Source organism: Episyrphus balteatus, chromosome 1 (assembly GCF_945859705.1).
Source record: "Episyrphus balteatus chromosome 1, idEpiBalt1.1, whole genome shotgun sequence".
In the NCBI taxonomy this organism is placed as follows: Eukaryota; Metazoa; Arthropoda; class Insecta; order Diptera; family Syrphidae; genus Episyrphus; species Episyrphus balteatus.
Window position 1 is genome coordinate 33524572 of NC_079134.1, and position 26756 is coordinate 33551327.

Genomic DNA, 26756 nt, shown 5'->3' on the forward strand with positions numbered 1-26756 from the left:
CATAAAATCTATGAGTTTTCTGGCAATATTGTATATTAGACTGATTCAAAAGAAATTTTTTTTTTGTTCAAAGCATCGTGAAAATATTGTTGGAAATGACGATTTAAAAATACTGTAAAAGTTTCAGCCCTTAATGTTAACATTTAGTACCGCCGCATCGCAAATTTCTATTTCCCATACGATTTGTATGGGAAAGATTGTGTATTTGTGTCTTTTTAATGGTTCATCCAAAAGGCTTGACAAAATCATTTTCTTCAATAAAATTGTCCGCTCTACAAAAAAGCTCTTAATAATTTTTTTGATTTACCCCGGCGTTTCGAAGTTATTCAACTTTAAAATATAAAAAGTAATTTTTTTTCTCATTTTTTTCCGATTTTTGACGAATTTATTAGGTTTTTAAAAAAATTTGGCAAAATTTTCGAATATTTGTATTCTATGTTGTGTTTTGGTTTCACAGACAGTGTTGCCAGAGAATTTTAGAGGCAAGGAGCCGAATTTTAGAAGTCTTGGAGCCAAAAATCGCCAATTTCAAAAATTGTTCATAAAAACTGAAAATAATGCATTTTGTAACATTTTTTTTTTGTTTTTTTCATCATTTTTTTTTCCAACTTCAAATTTACTTAGATATATGATAACATAAACTAAAGATTAAAAAAAAAAAATAAAAAAGAAATAATACTCTGTATTAAATTTATCAGACTTCAAGTTAGATTCTTTAATTTTTATTTTAGTAATAAATAAGAAAACAAATATACATTTTGGAAAAGTGGAAACAAAATATGAGGTGTTCAGAATAATAATGGGTCAAGTCCATTATCGTGCATTATTCTGAACTTTGAGAAGCTTTTTCTCAGAAACTAAAGGAACTTTTGAAATAAATATTTCACAGATCGATAGCTCTATAGGTATATCTCCAAAATGTCTTTCTTTTATTTTATTTGACATAAAACGAAACCCTTAATTTTTAAGACCTTAAAACGTCCAACCCCAGGGAGAAATGGACTTGACCCATTATAATTCTGAACGCCTCATATACCTACATATGAATAAAAATGGAAGTAGGTACATACATTCACAATTGCGCTTTTCAGCAAGACGTCAGATTCTACTTCGAAGACTTTTAAGGCGTGATCATAATAATTAAGTTCTTTTATTATAAAAGTTTTAAATTTTGAAGGAGCCAAAAATCGCCAAATTGAAAACTTAAGGAGCCAAATTTTGATAAATCGGAAATCAGAATTTGAAGGAGCCGGAGAAAACTGGAAGGAGCCGGTTTGGCTATAAATAGCCGATCCTGGCAACACTGTTCACAGATCCTTTTATATAACTCTCAAACCCCTAATACTATCATATTAGATTTCTTCAATAAATTTTAATTATTATTTTTTTAACTAAAAATTATTTTAATTAATTTTTCGCGTCCGTTTTTTTTAAATTTTATAAATGCATTCAATTTTATACTAGAAAATGATTAAATCTAGCCTTTTTGATGAACCATTATAAAGATAAAAAAATCTAAACACAAATACACAATTTTTCCCATACAAATCGTATGGGAAATAGAAATTTGCGATGCGGTGGTACTAAATGTTAACATTAAATGCTGAAACTTTTACAGTATTTTTAAATCGTCATTTCCAACAATATTTTCAACAATGCTTTGAACAAAAAAAAAAAAAATTTTTTTGAATCAGTCTATTGTATATACCCAATAATCATCCCTCAAAATGTTCTTATCTAATTCCGGGACACCCTGTTTAGTTTTGACAAAATGAAATTGCAATGAAATTTCCACTGAAAAAATACGTTTTTACAATAATTCATTAAAAACTTATTCCAACCCCAGATATTTCTCTTAGATAAAATTAATAGAAAAATAGAGAAATAAGGTTAGCCTTGAAAACTTCTAAAAAAAAACCATGTAACATAAAGCATTGATTATGTTTATCGCAAAATCGCAAGAAATGGCAACATTGTTTTTAATATTTATCGAACAAATTTTGAAGTATTTATGTTGTTACTGTAGATTTATTGTTTGCTCAGTAATATACACTATAAAACACCAAGTGGGAGTGCCAAGCCAAGTTCTCACAAAATTTTGAAACAACAATTTTTATATGCACCAACCTAAAATCCAAGAAAATTTTAATTTGAAATAAATTAGAAAGCTATGAAATAATTAGCATATTGCTAAGTTTATAATTAATGGAATTCCAATGAATTGTTTTCCATTTTCAAACAGATAATTTCATATTTTGTGTGTACAGGAGTCAGAAACTAAGAAAACGAGCTATAATGGGTCACTGTGGCGTATACGTAACTTTTTTTTCCTGTGAACAGTTAAACCTGAGAAAATATTGAAACCAGATAACTTTTGTTTACTAATTCGTGACATTTCAAATAATAACACGGTGTTACAAAAATGAGGTTTTACACCGTGTTATTATTTGAATACGCGGGTCTAGACCTATCAGGTTTTGTAGAACTAGTCGCACTGAATACGAAACGGTATTTGAAAATCCCCTAACACCCCCAAAATCTGGAGTTACGGGCAAAAAACGGTTTTTTGGACCTTCACCCATTGAAAAAATTCTAGCTTCGACAATTTTTTACCCATTTTCGATTTTTTACAGTTTCTGATAGAAGATAAATATACCTTTTTATTAATGTATAAAACATGTAACTCGGTTAAACCACTTAGAATTTATAAGATGTCAAAGTTCAAAAATTCAATTTTTTTTGTCATTTGCCCAACTTCGGCATCAATTTAAAGTATATGTTTTCAAAACAACATGCTATTTAAAAAATATATTCTAAAAGTATATCTATTTCCTAATTGATCGAGGTATTTTTTATGAAAATCACTTCAAAATTGGCTTAGAAAAAAAAATGTTTCCATTTCAACCCACATACAGAAATTCGAACTTTTAGGTATAGAACAAAAATGTTGTTTCGGCACGTAGTAGGATAAGTTGGGCGCCAGGATTTGATAAAGGGTTTTTGTAGAGAAGCTCAATACAAACATTTTTTTCTTTGGGAGGGGGTCTATCTCTCCCCGTTTAGGTGGGAGGGGCATTTTTCTAAAAAAAAATTATCAAAATAAAAAAAAATTATTAAAAAACAACGGCAACACTTACAGTAATAAATGATACCATTTCCAAAAGGCAAAATTGTGCATTTGATTCTAATTTTTAAATCAATATAATATTGCCAATAGTTTTTGAAATAATCTATTTCAAAGTTAAAAATAGGGGAAACAAAATTTTTGTAAGCTCATTTTATACTATTTTTGTCCAGACTGTGAATTTAAGTAAATAAATTACTTAAACAGAAAACTGCCAATTTTGAAGTGATTTTCATAAAAAATACCTCGATCAATTGGGAAATAGATATACTTTTAGAATATATTTTTTAAAAAGCATGTTGTTTTGAAAACATATACTTTAAATTGATGCCGAAGTTGGGCAAATGACAAAAAAAATTGAATTTTTGAACTTTGACATCTTATAAATTCTAAGTGGTTTAACCGAGTTACATGTTTTATACATTGTTAAAAAGGTATATTTATCTTCTATCAGAAACTGTAAAAAAATCGAAAATGGGTAAAAAATTGTCGAAGCTAGAATTTTTTCAATGGGTGAAGGTCCAAAAAACCGTTTTTTTGCCCGTAACTCCAGATTTTGGGGGTGTTAGGGGATTTTCAAATACCGTTTCGTATTCAGTGCGACTAGCTCTACAAAACCTGATAGGTCTCCGCCCGCGTATATTTTGAGTGTTACACCGTGTAATTGTTCATTCCTGCTTTGTGTCATTTTGGGTAAAAAGTAGTTTACAGAGAAAAGTATTTTAGAAAAGTATAAACCTCATTTTACATAAAAAAACAAAATTGATTTTGACAAAAATTCCTAATTTTAAGAACTAATATCAAAGCTTTTTATTCAAATCCGGTTTTTTTTTTGTTATTATTCTTCTTTACCATAAAATAACCACAAAATAAAAGAATGGTAATACCTACGCCTGAAAGCTTGTACCTTAAATTTACTTTGGCATACACTTTAAAACAACTAAAATGGGCAATTTCTGTGAGAGTCACAGGGTGACTACTTTAATACCATCAAGGTGATCAAAAAAGATGCAAACGGGGTTAAAGAGATAACAAAACAAAAAAAAAAGACAAAAAGAAAACAAAAAAAAAAAAAGAACACACCTTAGCGACACAATTCAAAATATGCCAACATCAACGGTGGACATCGACAACGAACAACATTTTCGCAGAAAATACTCTTAGCGCCTTTTTCGTGTCCAGCGCGCGGCTGCTGATGGTAAAACTGCCGCATCCGTTGCCACCATATATCTACTCTCTGACTGCCCAGCCGGTCAACTTCATTCCGGAACCCCGCCCTCCTTTATCCTGCCATATCGACGTAATTCTTCTGTGTAGCCAATTTTTTTTTTTAATGTGAAATAAATTTGGAGCGAGATTTCAATAAACGGATTTTTTTTTGTAGATATACGAGTATGTGTACCAGGTCTTATACTATCCGACTTTTAGCCGTGGCAAGGTTATAAATGTGCGTATAGATGTGTTTTTGCGATTGCTTTCATGAGGAACAGCATTTTAAAATTCTGTGGAGACGGTTCTTCTCTGATGATGATGATGATGGTGTTCTGGACACTGTCATCGTGATGGTTTGTCTCTCTGTCCGTTTTGTGTAGAGACCCCGAAAAACCTAAAAGTGCCTTCCCTGGAAGTGATTGCATTTTGGGAATGCGCTTAAAATTCTAATAAGCTGCTGGATTCCCAATTGTTGTGGCTTTTGTTGTTATTTCTGTTAGCCATGATGGTAGGCAAGTTTAGGTACCCAGGTATACTTACTGGTTGAGAGGTGCTGTTTGGCAGGTAGAGATTTTTGGTGGGAATTAACAATGTCCCCATGTGACAGAGATGCGGTAAGAAACCCAGGCGCTGATGATGGCGATGATAGTGACGAGTTTTGTATGTGGAAACAAAGTTGACACTTTAAAGCAATGTCAAAGATTCATCAATTTTTAAACTTTGAATTTTGGAAGAAAAACTACTTTGAAATCAGTTTGAAACCATTTTGCAACCGAAAGTAGTTTCATGCAACTAAATGGAATTTTTTTTTTTAACCTTTTATTTAATAACTGTTTGGGAAGTAAACTGCAATTAAGTATTTATTTCCAGGCGCCCTAAAAATAAGTTTGCAATCGGTTGATAACTCAAATGCAACTGATTTGTGATAATTTTAATCCTACAATGCAATTTTGCTTAGAATTTCTTTTAGTTTATTCATTTTACTAACGAATAAATACTTTTCGAGCGACAACATGCAGGAGCTTTACTCTAAAATGGTCAGGGAATTAAAAAGAATGGCTTTTAACAGGTTGCAAAACAGTTGCAGAATGGTTTTAACAGCGTTTGATATAAAATTTCCACCTTACCAAGTGAATAGTGGGGGCGTTTTTATTCTAAATAACTTGATTAGTATTTCACTCAAAGTGGAAACTCTACAAAAGTTGAAAACAAATTTAAAGCTTGAAACAAAATTGTATCGGTGGTGGACCAAATTCGATCGAATACCAGAGCATTGCTGACAGCGCAAAAGACTGATTTTTTGTATTCCCCATCCAAATTTATTTATTTTTTTTGAACTTTTTGTATTTTTTGTACTTAAAAAAACCACTGATTGACTGCAGTGATAGGACACATTGGGAGTGCGCAATAAATTTTGGATCCTTTTTGCAAATAATTAATGTGTAATTAAGTATGGAGAAGAGAATGGATCTCGCTGGTTCTTTAGGACTAAATAAATAGCCCTTGAACAAAAAGTTTTGTTGTGGATATGGTTTGAGGTCTGCCAGAATGGACAGATTGGATGATACATATCATTGCATCAATTACCACCGTTAAATATTGTCCTCTCCTCTTGTGATTGTTGCTCCAGAACAGCACGCAGGAAATGCGACGAAATTAACGGCGACTTTTTTTTGTGTTGTTATTATCTACTGACGAGTATTATTCGTATATATACTAAAATGAAAAGGGCGCCATTTAATGCACTTGACTCTGGGGGCGATTGTAATTTATTTGGAATTGCTAATTGTGCATGGAATTGAGAGAATTTTTTGTTTTATACTAAAAAAAAAAGTTTTATTTTATGTGAATTAATTCCCACGCGTGCAAAGAGTTGGATGCACTTTTGAAAGATTGTAAAGTAGTGATAGGAAAGGAGTTATATGGGACTCCTTTTGGATTGTATAGTTGATGGTTGGAATTTTGGTTGATTTATTGCAATAAGTTAACTTTTATTCGTCTATATTTATCTTTTGTTTTGATAAAATATTATGTTTTTTGAATTTTTGAAAATAAATATAAATAATTTATGGAGTTTATAGATAACATAATTTCAAGGGAGGAGAAAACGACGAAAGAAGAGTTTGATCCAACTCGGTTTTATAAAATCTGAATTCATTTAACTTTCTCGATTGCTGATAAAAATCGTAATATTAAAGTCTTGTGAAAGGAATACGTAAACGATAATAGTGACTACCCACAAAGAAAATTGAAAACTGTTGAATTTTAAAAGTACCAATCATAATTTAAAAACAGATTCCGCCTGCAATAAAATTGCCTGCAGTAAAACTGTCTGCAGAAAAATTTTTGTTTTATGAGCTGGATTAATTTATATGAATTTGGATTATAAGAAACAAGTAGGTATGTATTTCAATTTTGCGAAAATATTCAAATCTTCTATTAAAGGCTTTTAGTTTCATCCAAAGAAAAACTAGATTTTACATGTTCATATTATCTAATACACGAATTGAGTTGTGTGACTTTCAATTTTATCAATTTTTCATTTTATTTGCAATAGAAATTTGTTGCTTTGCGAAAATGTATTTAACTATGCTATTAATTAATGGCAAAAAGAGATTTTCCAGAACTCTTTTCTTTTATTCTTACCTTTTTAAATTGTTTGCATCTATAAATGTCTATTATTTTAGCAAAAAAAGCAAGCAAATAATGGAATGAAAAATGCGAAATAATATCTTTTGCAAAGTGCAAACAAAATACATAAGTCTTACTAAGTTCAAAATTACCAAACTGCTTGTTCTATGCTTACCACATCAAAGAATCTGAAGTAAAAAATTCTATGCAAACTGATGAAAATTCAAATAACGATTCCACTGGTGCTTTTTTGTCAAAGTCTAAGAATTGTGTTTTTACTGGGTTGGGGTCGAAATTCTGTATGGGCCAAAATTCGGATTAGAAAATTCTGTATTCCAAAATTCTGTATTTTTAAATTCTGTAAATTCAAAATTCTGTAAATTCAAAATTCTGTATTTTAAAATTCTGTAAATTCAAAATTCTGTATTCTAAAATACTGTAAACACAAAATTCTGGATTTCAAAATTCTGTATTCCAAAATTCTGTACTCCAAAATTCTGTAAATGATAAAAGAAAAATTGTTTTGATAATGAAAAAAGTGCGCACTTTTTTCATTATCAAAACAATTTTTCTTTTATCATTTACAGAATTTTGGAGTACAGATTTTTGATATTTCCTATGCAGAACCTTGAAGCAGTTTGCGCCAGCTTAAGTTAAGTGTTATGAGTTAATCGTGATATAAAATGAATTCAGAAAAATGGAAAATATTAAATTATTAAAACCTAATAAAGGAAAGGATAAATTGTGTGTCGATGGTTTTATGTTTAATAACGAAGAAAAAACTTTCGGAAAATAGGTCAAATTAGTCATGCACTTAATAACTCCATTGTCGAAAAAAATTGAATTTTTTGAGAAAAATGAAATTCAAGCCAGCAGAACATGAAAATCTCGGAAAACTTATCGGAAAATGGAGCCTTAATTCAAATTAGTCGAACATTCAATTTATTATGTCCAATTTTTTTGAAAAAGTGGAATTTTTTGAAAAAAAAAAAACAAATTCAAGTTAGTAGAACATGAATTTGTATGGAAAATGAAAATATTTCTTTTTAATGGAAAATCTCGGAAGTTTTTTCGAAAATTTGGTACTTAACTCAAAGCACTTAATTATTCAAAATAATTAAAAAAAAAAACAATTTTTTCGAAGATCACAGAAAAAAAATCATTTTTGTAAAAAATTTTTTTTTTTTTTTTAATTTTTGTTTGGCACTTAAATATTAAACCAAACCCGAATTTTTTACTAACAGTTTAAGGCAATTTCTGGTAATTGCTCTGCTAACTTTAAATCGAGTGAGCAGAACATTAAGTTTTTCGAAAAGTAGGGGAGCATGTTTTGAGGGACATGTTTTAATGTAGAGATTTAAAATTACAGAATTTTTAAAAGCAGAATAATGGATTTGCAGAATTTTGAAAAACAGAATTTTGGATTTACAGAATTTTGGAATACAGAATAACGACCAGTTCCCGTTTTTACTATTTTAATTTATAATTTAACTTAATAAGAAAATCGTTTTAGCTTTATGTGAAAACATTTTAATTGAAAGTGGATTTCCACTATAAGTCAATGATTGTTAAAACAATATAAGTAATTTGTTTATTTTTCTCTAACATGAGACTAAAAACTCTTTAATTTAAAATAGATTGCCGATTTTCATGTAAAGAGATATTAAAAATGTCAAACCGTTTTTAAATTTGGTGACGTCATGGAAAATACATGGGGTATTAAAAATCACCGATTTATTTAAAAAGAAGTGTAAAGAACTTAAATATAATACGTTTCTGTTTGAATTTACTTTGTTTTCAATTAAGATCATATTAAAATAAAAACTCAGATTATTATTTTTATTAGCGTTACAATAACAAAAGCGAAATTCTGCTTTTATTGTAAAAGTAAATAAATACAATGATTTGATCTGGATCACGATGAAAATAAAACAGGGCTAATATTACACATCTAAAGATAAATTGTATTTGTACTACAGGAAATAGGGAGCTGAAGATGGGTCATTTGAGAATTTTTGGAAAGGATTTGAATTTGACATTTCATATAAAGAGGCGCATTAAGACGAATATGAAAATATATATTTTTTTTGTCTCAAAAACGTGTGGTTTGGCCGCCATTTTGAAAAATGCGTTTTTGTGATTTTCTCGGCTCCTGTTTATCGTAGAATGTATTTTGTCTTTTTTTGTAGAAGAATGTATTCTTAAATTTTTTTATTAATGAATTGTAAAATTTTCGGTGATGATCGTGATTTTTACACTTTTCTTCAGTTTAGGTTCATCTAAGCGAAATAGTTCACATAATTGATACAACTCTAAATTTCCTACATTTTGGTATATAAAGTTTTTTTGTACGTCCAAAACTATTTCAATTATAACCTGACGAAATAAATTCTCAGTTGATTCCCTAATGCTTGGAAATTGTTTCCTTTTCAGACTGCAGAATCGTAAATTAAATATAAAGTCTTTACAAGTAGTTTTCTCTTTTGAAATCTATAAAAAATGAGATATTTGCACTGTAAGACAAGTAAATTTTATTTTAATTTTTTCACCTACTGAAGATTTTATGTTTCTAAACTAAAACTTTTTTAGAACTTAAATTTCCACTACCCTGAACTCATGGCATCTGTAATACTATGTGAGTAAAGTAAACTTTCATTTACGGCAAACTTGATAATATTGTTGTGCATCGTTAAACGATCAATCCGTTAAAACAAACAATTGCTGACTATCCATACTGGCCGTATTCCTGTTGCAGAATCATAGGGATTGATTAATGATTACTCCTGTCCCATTTTACAACACAGTATAAGCTAATTTATTATAGTGTTCTCGAACACTTTACAGAAATAAAGAATCAGATTTGGTAGAGTAAACCATTGATTACTACGACAAAAACAAAGATATGTGAAGAATATAAATATACAATTTTAGATCAAAAGTTGTTCCACAACATTCAATTAAATGTATGAAATGCGAAGCAAATGAAATTGAAGGAAAATTAAGATAGTAGAAAATATGATCATTTTGACATTTCATATTATGTTGTTTAAGTATTCCTCGAAAAAAAAAAAAAAATGTTACTCATACGTCACAGTGAACCGCAATCCTTCGATATTTTATTTGATTGATTTGCCCGAGGAACATTTCCAAAATTGAATATAGCTGAAGTCATTATATTTGACTTTCAGAAGTGATACCTTAAGACAACGCTATAGCATCCGCCTCCAAGTCGAACAAAGTTAAACATCAGCTTTTAAAGCACTGCAAACCACTTTGTGATTCTGGGATCATGATAATTTTCTGAATCATTAACTGATACAAATTTCTTGTATTTTTCTATAGACAAAAATGCTGGATTTTATTGTATTGGTACCAGTCAATATTTTTAAAAAATTTTTTATAGAAATTCGATATTCTTTTTTAAAAAAGACCATATTTGCTTAGTATTTTTTTTTTTTTTTTGATTTTTTTTTTAAATCAACATTGAAAAAAAAAACTTATCGTTTATTTTCTTTCAATCTTTTTCTTCCATCATCAGTAGCTTTGTTTTCAAAAAGTTCGACAATTTAAAAAGAATAAAGTTGTTGAACAAATTTATCCAATCGATAACATCATGCAAACTTATAAATCTGATCTTGATCTTTAACAAAACAAAAAAAAAAAAATCCTTCTAAAGTCACATACCATATACTATAACTAATTTAACTTGAGTCAAGACAAGAAGAAAGATCTTATCCTTTTTCCATAACAAAAAATAACAAAAAAAAACCATTGTGATGTGCTCTCGATGGAATTTATTTCAATTATTTTATCTCGAGGCGGTACAAAAATACTTCAACTGATAGTTATCTACTTAACTCAGAGATACTATAACCGCAAGTACGTTCATTTACCCATGTCCAAGTTCCAGTCGTCATTTCTTCTTCATCTGTCAAACATCAAACTATGAGAGTTCAACCATCATCATCATCATCATCCAGCAAACCATGGATGATGATAACAGGAATTGCGTTATGAACTTGATGCTCATAAATAATATAAGGAAACCCTTAAACTAGCAGAATCCACCAGCTAACCAAAAAAAAAATTACAAAAAACATAATAATAATTCGCGTATCACAACAAAAAGGACATGACATTGTGCATGAAAACATTTGTACGATTCCATGTTCTGCAGGCTGTCATCATATTGCAAGCCCCGGCCCGGTATACCGATGTTCTTGATGTGTTCTTGGAGAGCGAGAGAGAAAAGCGGTATCCTTAGAGATACAAAAACTTGGTAACATATTTTTTTTTTTAATTTTTTTATTTATTTTGATACAAATACAATGGATTTTATGATTGCAACACATGTAGACACAAATGTTTGTTCGTCATAATTTCTTGTATAAATGTTAAGTTTTTTTTTTTTTTTGTAGGAAGGATGCATCACAAAGGTTCTTGTGCTCTGAAGCGCATCAGCCAACAAAACCACTCGCATAATCGATTATAATTTTTAATATTCGATTCGTAAGCATTTTAGTTATGTGGACGATGTTAATGACATGGCCGGGGCTGTTGTTGTTGTTGTTGCTGGGGCCCCAAAGACTTCTTCTCTACTGGCTCTTCTTGCAACAAAGATACTCTCCGAGTTGTTGAATGTTTGTCATGTTTTGTATCATTCGAAGGATGTCAAGCCCGTCATTGCAACGCAGCCCAGGCAACGCGGGATGCGCCATTGCCGCCATAGCCCAACCCTGCCATGCCCAACATCAGCCTGCGCCTGGTTTGGGTTTGGATGCGGATGACAATGATGGAGACATGTTAGTCAAGGAGAAAAATGAATTGAATTGGCAGCGCCTTTCATCGTTTTGACTCGACAGATGATTTGTGGTTTTGAAAAATTCCCCAGACAAACATTAATGAATTAACTTATAATTTTATTTTCCATCACATAAAAGTTCAGCAGCAATCGGCGGCGGCCGCAGTCGGTCGGTGCAAAAAAGAAATTCATGTTTCTTTTTCCGTTTTTTTTTTTATTTTATTTTTTGTTGAGTTAAAATATTTATGCAATTTATATTTTTGAAAAGATTTGTATTCCATTGCAACGCCATCATACACATTCCGTGTGCGCTAATTAATTCTTAACCGAAAATTAATTATTATTTTTCCGTATGTCTCGGTCGCGCCTCTCGAATGACAATAATTAATAAGGAATTTCCATCTTTGGTTTCATGATGATGGACCTATACAAAAGGGAGGACAGGGAAGCTACTTGCTACTTTATGACAGTCAGTCATGTTGCATGTGACAATTTTTGCCTTTGCAACGTTAACATATCAATAACTTGACTAAAAGTTCCTCCTATGATGCTGTTGCTAAAGGCTGAAAGACTGACGATGATGTGAACGATGATGACTTGATATGACCGGCGCATCGTAAATCATCAGAAATTCATAATTAATTTGCCAAAAATATGAAACCCGTGCAATTAAGATGTGATGCTTGCTTGCTTGCAGCAGCTTCAGCAACAGCCCATTTGTTATTGTAGAAGCATAAAAGAACGATTATATTGAGCTATCATGGACACTGAAGCATTTAATAATTGTGGCAAAATATTTATCTCGAGTGAGGGTTATTAATTTTCATATGGAGCAGTTGGATTTTATTTTTTTGTCACTTTGGTGTTGCAGGTATTTTGTTTTTGAGGACATTGGTATGAGTTTTTTGGAAAAATGTCCACTAAATTTTTTGAATGAACAGATTTTTGATCTTTCAATTGGACATTAGACTGTGGGAAGGTATTGATTCTTTATTGAATTTTTAAATTTATCTTATCCAAAAGTTATAGTTACCCTAATTTTTTGTCATTCTTTTTTCTTTTCTATAATATTTATTTTGTAGGTAAGCCAATCCCAATCTACATGACAAGTATGCATAAGTAAATGAGACCAAAACAAATTAAAGCTACTTTCACAAAAACTTTAAAAATTGAGCAACACAAACTTAATAAATGTAATTTGTCTTTGCTCCTAATAGTAGAGTATCTAAAGCAAATTATTAGGGAACCCGGCCGAACAGCTCTGATTTTGACGATTTTTTTTCAAACGTAGGTAATTAAAAATACTTTAAAGTCTATAGATTAAAAATTGCCGGTGTTGCCGTATCGTTTTTTTTAAATTAAAATTAATTTTTTTTTAACAAAACCATATTTTTTGCTTAAATTTCATAAAACAAATGATAGCAAAAGATTCTCTAGTAATTTAAGGAAAATATATAAAAGGCAGTAAGGGACAATCTTCCATCGTTTAAGCGATAAATGCAATTTTCTAACATTCTGACCTCAAACACAAAAAAAATATTTTGAAAACAACGGCAACACCTACAATATTTTAAAATACATTTTTAAAATGCCAGAAGCTCATTCTTATCTCTTAAATTTAAATCCACTAAATTTAATCAAGACTTTTTGAAAAAATGGTCCTCAAACTCAGAATTAAAAAAAAAATGTTATTAGAAAAATTTAAAATGACTTTTTTCCAAACTTTTTCTAATAAAATATGAATTTCGAAGCAAAAAAGGTAAAATATATCACACTTTTGAAAAAAAAAATGAAAAATTACTTCAATTTCAATGGTTTTTTCTTATTAAAACTGAATTTTTGCATTGAAATAATTAATTTTATCAAAGACTGTGGTAAATAGGAACTTTAAATTTTTGCTATTTAACTTTCAACAATAAGAGTTATTAAATGAATAAAAAATAATTTTATGTTTAGATGTTGAACTTTAAAAAAAAAAATAACTTACATTTTTTTTCCAAACTTTTATTAAAAAAATTTCTTCGAAAATGAAATACTTTTTAATTTTTTTCATAAACCGTTATACATATTGACATTTCCTTTTATAATTTGAAATCATAATAAATGCGGCCAAAAAAATTTGAAAATAAATGCATTTTATATTACGACCAAGTTTAAAAAACGACATGTTAAAATTTTTTCAATAATTTTTTTTTTTTTCAAAAATCTGAGTTCAATTACCATTCTTTCAAAAGCCGTTCATTCAATTAACTTAATTTTAATTTTACATATATGACTAAGCTTCTAGCTTTTAAAAAATGTATATTTGAATATTGTAGGTGTTGCCGTTGTGTTAAAATATTTTTTTTTGTGTTTGAAGTCAATTAATAAGAAAATTGCATCTATCGCTTGAACTATGGAAGATTGTCCCTCACTCTCTTGTATTTTTTTTTCCTTGAATTTCCTAGACAATCTTTTGGCATCAATTAATTTATGAAATTTAAGAAAAATTTTTGAAAAAAATTTGTTTTTGTTCACAAAAATCTTCAATTAAATTTAAAAAATCAAAACGGCAACACCGGCAATTTTTAATCTATAGACTTTAAAGTATTTTTACTTACCGACGTTTGAAAAAAAAGATCATCAAAATCTAAGCTGTTCGGCCGGGTTCCCTAATATTGCCAATTTTTGAGCTTTTGAGCTATAATAATATCATAAGGTACTGTTCAAATGAAAACATAACTTATGTTCAAATATTAATATTTTTGACATAATAACTAAAATAATAGGTAAGCTGTTTTCTACATGTACCAGTACCTATATTCTTTGCTCTTTGCTTAGCTTAGCACTTTTTTATGTGAGACGTTCAGAGTAATAAGAGGTAAAGCTCATTTGAAAATTGTTCAACACAACTACACAACTTTGAAAAACTCTGTTTTAGAAACTAAGGAAATTTAAAAAAAAATCATGTGTGTAATTCACACGTGGCAGAAGTGAAACCTTTCTTGCAAAAAAAAAAAAAAAAATAAAAAAATCTACCTATTTTTATTCTATCACCTTCAAATCCATGTTTTATATATGACAACCTAGATAAATTTTATATCATCTGAAAGCTTATTGTCTTAGATAAAAATATATATATCGATCAAGTCTATGAGACATCTACCAAAAGGGCTAGAACTTTTTGAACTCGATCAATTTCCATCAAAAAAAGCGAAAAAAAACACGTATTTTTATCTTCTCACACTATTAAATCCATTTTTTTCCCCTAACAACCAATACAAATTTTTACACCATCTGAAAGCTTATTGTCTTAGCTCAATATATATATATCGATCAGGTGTATGAGACATCTACAAAAAGAGCTAGAATTTTTTAAACTCGATGAAATTTCATAAAAAAAAGCAAAAAAAAACATTTATTTTTATGTTCTCATGCTATTAAATCAATTTTTTTGTTTGACTACCTATAAAAAATTTTATACCATGTGAAAGCTTATTGTTTCACCTTGTTTAATGATGTGTACATCTTATTTCAAAGATGTCTACAAGAGAAGTTAGAAAAGTTAGAAAAGTTAGAATTTTTAAAAGTCAACCATGTGGAATTTCCAGACTGAGATTACGGTACTTCCTACACTGCACTGGAAGCTGGTCATCGCCAACAGATCTCCACAGGTGTTTTGAAGTATTTTTAAATTTTTTGTGAAACTTGTAGAGCACGTAACGTTATGTGTGATATATCAAATAAAAGGTTATGTTATCAGCATGCGTATTAAAGTTAAACCAAATTTGTATTTGTAGATCAAAAGATATAACGTGTGTTGGAAAAGAACATCTTTTTACCGTTAACTCCAAATTTTGAATATGAAATTAATTGAAATTTTGTACAATTATAATTCATTTAATTACCTATTTGCAGTACAAATTTCATTCATCTATCTAATAAAACAAAAAAGTTATAACAAGTTGAAGTCGTGTCGCGTTTTCGTTTCATCTTGTTTCAAATCACTACGATACTAAAGAAGTTTTCACTTCAAAAATATTGTACAGACCAATAGCATTATGTGTCCTGAATTCATTTATCAAAATCAGAAATCTTTCCAATTTTTCTAATAACGTTTATCATGGACGAAATGTTGATTTTTTCCCTAGACACTTGACGTCCTAGATTGAATTCAGAAAGTTTTCTTATACATGTAAATCAACTACAAAACCAGTTCACTGTGGCGTATGGGTGACATTGTTGTATTCAAATAACAATAAAATAAAATATCTACGAGTATCTCTGACCAAATAATATTACCAATTTATTTGTAATGATCATTTTATAATCTTTAAAGTAGTTTTCATAACTGGCCTTTTAAAATTTAAATGTATAAGATCTAAAAAAATACCCGATCCAAACTTCAACGTCCGGGACTTTTGTATTTTTTTTGGTATAAGCTTGACATTAGCCCAGTATTTGTCATACGTGGTCTAAATCAAATTTCTCTATTATGCCCCCAGGATTTATCTTATGTCTCATAACAGGTAGGTAACCAGGCTAAATTTTAGTGAAGTTTATCTATAAATTGGTCAACACGGTTCGCGACACCATCAGTTGCAACTTTCATTATTTTGGGTAAGCACGATTTTTTTTTGGAGTGATTTTGGTGAAAAATTTTTCCCGAGTTTTTACCAGGTCTTAGACCAAAAAACCGCACTGTGCGCCGTTTACATCAGAATGAGAATTTACTTTTAGCTAAATGTAAAAATGACATTTACTTATATATTAACAAAACCTGCGATTACAATGAATTAATATATAGTTAAGCCTTTTATTGTAGGTTAACTACATTGAACTCTTTTATTCAGATATGATTTTGTGTAGTTTTTTTTTTTTTTGTTATTTGAATAGGGTTACCTGCTGTTTTTGTAGGTCCACATTACTTACATTATTTTATTATTTTTTTGGTATTTCGAAAAACTTCTTTTTTTGTACTAACTGTATAAAGATATGAGTATTATTTATGTCGCAATTGTACTTTTAAAAAGAGTTTCCACATAGAAGTTCCCATTTTTTATTTTTACATACTTTATAGTGCGAGTATGAAAATGAAAATGCACCTCCCGTACAGTTTTTTTTAAGTAATTGAAATTTCCTTGAAGTCATTAGTTATTATCATGGACAAGAAAAAATTTTAACAGCTTTAAAAATTTATATCTGAGCAACAAATACAAAAAGAATAGTAATTTATATATTTTTATCTATGTGAGAAATTTGTATTTTAATTTTTTCTCAAGTAATTTTGAGTTTAAACAAAAAAAACACCTTTTTTTATTACTTATTAAAAACTGAATTTTTTCTCTAAAACTCTCAACTTCAACCGCACGAAAAAAACATAAATTAAAGACTTTGAACAAAACAAATATGCTCATCTTATCAATTTTACTGTTAAATCTTTTTTTCCCATAGCTTTAGTTTAAAAAATAACCTTTATATCACCACACTATATGAGGCCACAGTACACATAATAAGCTAATATATTCCGAACAATGTCAAAATTTGTTTGTCAAAAATGGGCACCAATCTGTCAGGTCGGCCTTTAAATTTTTATATTTCAATCGCAGTAAACAGGAAATTTGTTTTTGTTTTAATTTATAAAATGTCATTTAAAAATATTATAAATTGAATTTTCTTCGTGTTTCATCGCGGAAAATGGTAAACAATTGTTTAAAATTGAATTTTGTTGTATTTCGAATTCTTCAAGGATTTGTTTATTTTTATTTTGACGTTTCGACGCACAGTGGGGCAGCCTCATATCACAGTACACATAAAAAGGTAATATATTCCGAACTGACATTGGTCGCCAGATTGTCAAAACATGACACTTTGTCGACCAATGTCAGCTACCGAATTCTTAATTGATTAAAATACCGACGAAAAACGCACAAAAACCGATATACCACTCACACCAATAACACGGTGTAACACTCAAAATATACGCGGGTGGAGACCTATCAGGTTTTGTAGAGCTAGTCGCACTGAATACGAAACGGTATTTGAAAATCCCCTAACACCCCCAAAATTTGGAGTTACGGGCAAAAAACGGTTTTTTGGACCTTCACCCATTGAAAAAATTCTAGCTTCGACATTTTTTTACCCATTTTCGATTTTTTTACAGTTTCTGATAGAAGATAAATATACCTTTTTAACAATGTATAAAACATGTAACTCGGTTAAACCACTTAGAATTTATAAGATGTCAAAGTTCAAAAATTCAATTTTTTTTGTCATTTGCCCAACTTCGGCATCAATTTAAAGTATATGTTTTCAAAACAACATGCTATTTAAAAAATATATTCTAAAACTATATCTATTTCCCAATTGATCGAGGTATTTTTTATGAAAATCACTTCAAAATTGGCTTAGAAAAAAAATTTTTTCGATTTCAACCCAGATACAGAAATTCGAACTTTTAGGTATAGAACAAAAATGTTGTTTCGGCACTTAGTAGGATAAGTTGGACTCCAGGATTTGATGAAGGGTTTTTGTAGAGGAGCTAAATACAAACAATTTTTTTCTTTAGGAGGGGGGTCTATCTCCCCCCGTTTAGGTGGGAGGGGCATTTTTCTAAAAAAAAATTATCAAAATAAAAAAAATTATTAAAAAACAACGGCAACACTTACAGTAATAAATGATACCATTTCCAAAAGGCAAAATTGTGCATTTGATTCTAATTTTTAAATCAATATAATATTACCAATAGTTTTTGAAATAATCGATTTCAAAGTTAAAAATAGGGAAAACAAATTTTTTTAAAACTCATTTTATACTATTTTTGTCCAGACTGTGAATTTTAGTAAAAAAATTACTCACACAGAAAACTGCCCAATTGATTCCTTATCGAACCGTGAAAACTATATGCTTCTATGTCTTCTAGTTTTTGAGAAAATTGAAAAATAAAAACAAATAAAAACAAAAAATATTTTGAAAAAAGAAAAATCTGATAAAATAATTTTTCAATTTTCCCAAAAACTAGAAGACATAGAAACATATAGTTTTCACGGTTCGATAAGGAATCAATTGAGGCAGTTTTCTGTGTGAGTAATTTTTTTACTAAAATTCACAGTCTGGACAAAAATAGTATAAAATGAGTTTTAAAAAAATTTTTTTCCCCTATTTTCAACTTTGAAATCGATTATTTCAAAAACTATTGGTAATATTATATTGATTTAATAATTAGAATCAAATGCACAATTTTGCCTTTTGGAAATGGTATCATTTATTACTGTAAGTGTTGCCGTTGTTTTTTAATAATTTTTTTTTATTTTGATAATTTTTTTTTAGAAAAATGCCCCTCCCACCTAAACGGGGGGAGATAGACCCCCCTCCTAAAGAAAAAAATTGTTTGTATTTAGCTCCTCTACAAAAACCCTTCATCAAATCCTGGAGTCCAACTTATCCTACTAAGTGCCGAAACAACATTTTTGTTCTATACCTAAAAGTTCGAATTTCTGTATCTGGGTTGAAATCGAAAAATTTTTTTTTCTAAGCCAATTTTGAAGTGATTTTCATAAAAAATACCTCGATCAATTGGGAAATAGATATAGTTTTAGAATATATTTTTTAAATAGCATGTTGTTTTGAAAACATATACTTTAAATTGATGCCGAAGTTGGGCAAATGACAAAAAAAATTGAATTTTTGAACTTTGACATCTTATAAATTCTAAGTGGTTTAACCGAGTTACATGTTTTATACATTGTTAAAAAGGTATATTTATCTTCTATCAGAAACTGTAAAAAAATCGAAAATGGGTAAAAAAATGTCGAAGCTAGAATTTTTTCAATTGGTGAAGGTCCAAAAAACCGTTTTTTGCCCGTAACTCCAGATTTTGGGGGTGTTAGGGGATTTTCAAATACCGTTTCGTATTCAGTGCGACAAGCTCTACAAAACCTGATAGGTCTCCGCTCGCGTATATTTTAAAACCTCATTTTTGTAACACCGTGTAATTTTTAAACAATTGTTTACCATTTTCCGCGATGAAACACGAAGAAAATTTGTTATTTTTCAATTTATAATATTTTTAAATGACATTTTATAAATTAAAACAAAAACAAATTTCCTGTTTACTGCGATTGAAATATAAAAATTTAAAGGCTGACCTGACAGATTGGTGCCCATTTTTGACAAACAAATTTTGACAACGTTCGGAATATATTAGCTTATTATGTGTACTGTGGCCTCATATAGTGTGGTGATATAAAGGTTATTTTTTAAACTAAAGCTATGGGAAAAAAAGATCAGCAGGTCTAAATTTAACAGTAAAATTGATAAGATGAGCATATTTGTTTTGTTCAAAGTCTTTAATTTATGTTTTTTCGTGCGGTTGAAGTTGAGAGTTTCAGAGAAAAAATTCAGTTTTTAATAAGTAATAAAAATAGGTGTTTTTTTTTTTTTTTGTTTAAACTCAAAATTACTTGAGAAAAAATTAAAATACAAATTTCTCACATAGATAAAAATATATAAATTACTATTCTTTTTTTTATTTGTTGCTCAGATATAAATTTTTAAAGCTGTTAAAATTTTTTCTTGTCCATGATAATAACTAATGACTTCAAGGAAATTTCAATTACTTAAAAAAAACTGTACGGGAGGTGCATTTTCATTGTGATACTCGCACTATAAAGTATGTAAAAATAAAAAATGGGAACTTCTATGTGGAAACTCTTTTAAAAAGTACAATTGCGACATAAATAATACTTACTTACTTACTAAGGATGACCAGCGCCGTAAGGCGGCTACAATCCGCTGTGGATTTGGGCCTCAACCAACAAGCTTCGCCAGCCAGCTCTATCCTTAGCTCGCTGTTTCCAGTTGCGCACGCCAAGTTGATTGAGGTCCCCTTCCACTTTGTTGCGCCACCTCAGACGAGGTCATAAATAATACTCATATCTTTATACAGTTGGTACAAAAAAAGAAGTTTTTCGAAATACCAAAAAAATAATAAAATAATGTAAGTAATGTGGACCTACAAAAACAGCAGGTAACCCTATTCAAATAACAAAAAAAAAACTACACAAAATCATATCTGAATAAAAGAGTTCAATTTAGTTAACCTACAATAAAAGGCTTAACTATATTAATTAAATGTAATCGCAAGTTTTGTTAATATATACCTAAGTAAATGTCATTTTTACATTTAGCTAAAAGTAAATTCTAAATTTTTCACTAAAATCACTCCAAAAAAAATCGTGCTTAGTAAGCACTGCTTACCCAAAATAATGAAAGTTGCAACTGATGGTGTCGCGAACCGTGTTAACCAATTTATAGATAAACTTCACTAAAATTTAGCCTGGTTACCAACCTGTTATGAGACATGAGATAAATCCTGGGGGCATAATAGAGAAATTTGATTTAGACCACGTATGACAAATACTGGGCTAATGTCAAGCTTATACCAAAAAAAAAAAAATACAAAAGTCCCGGACGTTGAAGTTTGGATCGGGTATTTTTAGATTTTAAATTTTAAAAGGCCAGTTATGAAAACTACTTTGAAGATTATAAAATGATCATTACAAATAAATTGGTAATATTATTTGGTCAGAGATACTCGTAGATATTTTATTTTATTGTTATTTGAAGACAACAATGCACCCATATACGCCACAGTGAACTGGTTTTGTAGTTGATTTACATGTATAAGAAAACTTTCTGAATTCAATCTAGGCAGTCAAGTGTCTAGGGAAAAAAATCAACCTTTCGTCCATGATAAACGTCATTAGAAAAATTGGAAAGATTTCTGATTTTGATAAATGAATTCAGGACAAATAATGCTATTGGTCTGTACAATATTTTTTTTTAATTTCCTTAGTGTCTAAAACAGAGTTTTTCAAAGCTGTGCACGTTGGTAAGATTTTTTTTTTTTGAACAAAGTTTTCTAGACCGCATCCGAACAAAATTCACTCTTGGTGATTTATGGAGTGCAAAAAAAACTTTCATCGTTCCATTAAACCTTGATCCAGAAAAAATTTGGCTTACCAACGTGCTTTTTTGTGAATTTCATAGTTTTCAACATGCTTTCAAGAGGTTAACTATAGGTAGTGCTTTTCTTGCTGAATAAGTCCCAAAATTGTGTTTCCTAAGTCTCCTGGGAATCTTTGCTTTCTGAGGAGGAATTCTTCCCTAGGGATTTCATTTCCAGCTCCATGATATAAGGGTTCAATTCACCATAACATACTTAGTAAATAACCACTATCTTTTCTTTACCTATATAAAGTTTAACCGTTAGAAATTATTCTTATTAGATCGAGAATTGTAAATTAGTCAAAATAATTATGCCGACGACGACTGTAAGTAGTACCTTTTTGTATACAGTAAAGGAACTACAATATATTCAATATTTAGGCTAAATATACTTTCTTTCTTGCTTTAATGTGGTTATCATCCAGATAATGTAATTCTCAAATTAGCCCAACAAACTTTTTTACTATAAAAAACAAGCCAAAAAATAGGTCACAGTTTATAGGGTGCTTAAGGTATGTTTTTTTTCATTTAACAGTGTAGAACGTTCCAATCAAACGGTTGATCCTGATAGTTTTAGCTTAGTTTCTCCTTATCGACTTTTTTAAGTTGTGAATTTAATACAGTTGTTATTGGTAAAGACTAGAGTCTAAAACCTTTTCTGATATTTGATTTAAACCATGATAAGACATATTTTTAATAGTGCAACTAACACAATTTACAAAGTTGCATACTGTTTGTTACATAGGTACTCGATAAATTATCGTGATCTTTAAATAAATCCTTTACCCCATTCGAAAAATAAAAACAAGTTATGTTTTACATTGTCATTTCATGTTTGCGGAATTATTTATATATCAGTTTGGCCAGTCTCAGTGGGATACCGTCTGTAGTCATAATCATAATTACCAATATTTCTGAAATCACATAAACTTTATAAAAAAAAACTCAATAAAATCTGGTACCAAAAAAATAACTTCGCAAAAATCCAAACCAAGAAGACGAAAAAAAAATATTCCATCAACTGGTAAATTGATTGACAACAATATAATTTATTATTTATTCAATAAACATGTCCATAAGTATAAGTGAGGGGCTTTAACAGTGGCCTTTAAGTCCGTATAGAAACCCTTTATAACCATGGGAATGGGGGTAAAAAAATAAATGGCGCTAATAATACCATAAATACGGGCTCATTAGAAGTCCATCAAGAACGCGCGTGATGACTTTAAGTCGAAAATCCCTAATGGGCTGTGGCTGTTTCAACAAGTCAAAACCTTTTTAGCTTGGTTATAACAATGATCGTTACAAAATGACAACAGCAACAACAACTTTGATGACAATACGAGAGACGATACAAACGAAGAACGTTTTGTCCCACGACAACCAACCAACAGACGGACGACGATGATGATGGAAGATGATGCCGAGGACTATGATGGTTATGACGATAATGAATGATGGCTGTGTTATTATTACCAACAGAGATTCAACTACTATAAGTTCATTTGGACTTAGCGTTCATAAATATCTCATAAAAATGAACTGGTCAAGTATTCTTTTCGAGTCTTCCATTCTACACAGAGCACATAGCCAGCAAAATGAAACTGAAATGAAGTGAAAAAATATTCAATGTGACAGGTAGATTTTTGATGAATTTCACCAGAAAGTTTAAATTTTAAGAAAAAGTTTTATTGCAGTGCAGACTTTTGAATCGAAGCTGCTAAAACTAGATAATAACAGCCAAGACTGTTAAATCGCGTCTGAAACAACTAGAAAATCGCAGCCGAAAAAATCGTAAATTGTTGCCGAAACTGGTAACAGACAAGCAAAACTACGGAAAGATTTTGCAGAAGACGGACAAAATCCCGAAATTTTGAATCTCAATAACCCAGAATCCAGAAAACTCAAAATCAAGAGAATCCAGAAATCGCTGAATATCGAAAACCCAAAATCCCAAAAACCAGAAAGGCCAAAACCCCGAAAATAAAACAGATACCTAAAGTAAAAAACGGGTTGGGGTCGAAATCCCGAAAACCGAAATTCGTAAACTCAAAATCTGGAAAATCCAAAATCCTGAAAACCCAAAATACCGAAAATCCAAGATTACGAAAACTCAAAATCTCGAATGGGATCCCAAAAAATTATATAAAATCAAAAAATTTGCGCAAAGATTCTGGGTTTTCGGGATTTTGGATTTTTGGGATTTTGGGCTTAGCGGATTTCGGTTTTTGAAATTATAACTCCAAAACAGATATTGTCAAAACTGGTTAATCGGTAGCAAAACTGTAAAATCACATCCGGAACGCAGCTAAACTAAATAAATCGCAGCCGAAAAAGGAATATCGCAACTCACACTGATAAACTAATCGGAGACAAAAAAAGGCAAATAGCTTAAAAAATTAATGAATGGTTGCATCAGGTCAGAAATCGCAACCTAGACTTATAAATTGCAGAAATGCAAGATCGGAAACTGAAACTAACTCATCGGAAACTGGGTAATCGCCACAGAAACTGGCGAATCGCTGCCTAAATTCAAAAATCGCTGCAAATACTGTCAAACCACAGCTAAAACTAATAAATCGCACCTGAGAAACGGCAAAAAATTGTACCTGATAGATGGCAGCTAAAACTAGGTCGTAGGAGATAAAACGGGTAAAATGCATTAGAAACATGAGCCTAAGCTCATAAATCGCTGGCGAAATCGGCAAATAACACCCATAATTCGTTTTTCACAGATCACAGTTTAAACTGGCAAACCATAGTCAAAACTGATAGATCGCTTCTGAGAACGGCAAATTGTAGCCGTAATTGATAAATGGCAGCTAAAACTAGCATTTCGGAGACAAAACGGGTAAATCGCTTCTGGTTCTGGTGAATCGGACCCAATAATAAGAAATCGCTGAGGCTGAATTATCTCAACCGAAACTGGTAAAATACAATTTATCGCAGTATGTTGTAGTTGTAGCCAAAACTAGTAAATCGCTAACGGAACTGGTAAATCGCAGCCGAAACCGATAAATCGCTACCAAAACTGGTAGATTGCCCCGGAGACTGGTAAATAGCAGCAATTGGTAGATTGCATCTAGATCTAACTTATTGTATATAAAACGGTCAAATCGCTATCGCCACTGGTGAATCGCTGCTTTAACTCACAAATCGCTCCCTTACCTGGATAATACCTGGAACTATTTTTTAGCAGCTGAAACTGACAAGCCTCATGATATACGTACCTTTAAAACAATTTTGCTTCTCTAAAGCTATAAAGAATCAACGTTAGCATATGAAAAGCCAAATATTAAGAAAATTGTTAGTCGGGTATCGCACCTGAGAATAACAAATCGCAACCGATAAATCGCAGAGAAAGCTGGAAGATCGCAACTAATTGCCAAATCGCAAGAACTAACTAGTCGCAGTGGAAACTGCTAGCTGTTGTGAACTTTAAAACATTAAGAAGATTTATAACAGCCTTAAAGAAGACTAATAGAAGTTAATAAAACTTTCTTCATCAGAAACTTCACAATTTCATAAAATACTTCTTTTCTGGGCAAATTCTTCTACACAAATATAATAAAAAAATCCAAATGCGTAACATAACACGAAGATTTATTCAGAGAACACAGCAAACATTTCATAACTCGCCGCTTGATCGCTTGTAGGAGTAGCTATAGAACTTCACAATGATATACAAACCAAAGGTATGCCTCTATCGAGTTTCGACTCGTCGGGAGCAGGGAGCTGCTTCTGCTGCTGTTTGAAATTCATAAACATGTGTTTGCAATAAAAATATGTGTGCTCAACATCGAATCGTACATGAGCCCGCCACTTGGCCCCCAAAAATGGAGTAGATATGCGCGGCAAAGCCCAAAAACTTAGAGACTCTCTGCTGTGCGATCGTTGTTTGTGGCCATCATAATATGTATAAGCATTTGGCTAAGCTTTGGCTCACAACACAGTCGACGGGGACGACCATAATAATATAACGTAGCCGTGCTCCACCAATTAATATTTATTGTTATTATTATTGTTGTCATATGCGCTGCGGCAGATCGGGCAGGCATGGCACGCATGACGATCGATTCGAGATCCAGATCGCGCGCATCCAAAAAAAAGAGAACCGATGATCGATAGCCCCGATCGGCTGGGGCGCGATGGATCGATCGATTGTTGGTGGGTTTGGATGGTTCGGTTGGTTGCTTGGTCATTTCTGAAGATCGAGGATAGGCATCTGATGGCTTTTGGTAAACTCTCATTGATTTTGATGAAAGATTGGATTGGAGTGCTGATGCGCGCGGTAAGACATATAACAACAATAACAAAAAAAAACAAGATAACCAAAAAGCGTCCATCACGGTAGCGCGCATCCTGTTTGGATGGCTCCTTGACAATCGATCTTGTGTATCTGCGATGTTAAACAAAAGATAATATCATTATGCGATGGAGATCGGTTTTTGTCGGCATCGTCGAATTTTCGACGATATAAACGGGGCGATGGCTTGGCGCGGCAGAGTCTGAAAAGATTTATGAATTCATTGGAAATGTTTCGGGAAGCAAAAGTATTTTGTATAATATGAAATCTATTAATGAAATTCATATGTGTGTGAGCCGTGAGCGCGCGGGTAATATAACCCAAACAAGAGGAATACATTTTTTAAAAGCCCAAAATGTGAATTGAATTTTAAAAAATTGTAGGTTATGTAAGCGAATAATATTTGTTATCTATTCGAATATGATTAAAAGTAGGTAGACGGATCTCGATTTAATGGCTAAGTGATTATTATTTTAATGGCAAAATAAACCAGCAAAATATTAAAAAAAAAAAAAAAAAATAAGTGATCAAATGTTTGCGAAAAGAATTTATGAACATCTGGGTAGAAAATTTAATTTGAAATCAAATTCAACCGGATCCGCAAACATCATCTGTTAACAAAACAATATAATGTAGGTATTTAAAAATTTTTCAGTTTTGATTTTCCATGAGTCAAACTTAAAATCGTGAGTCTT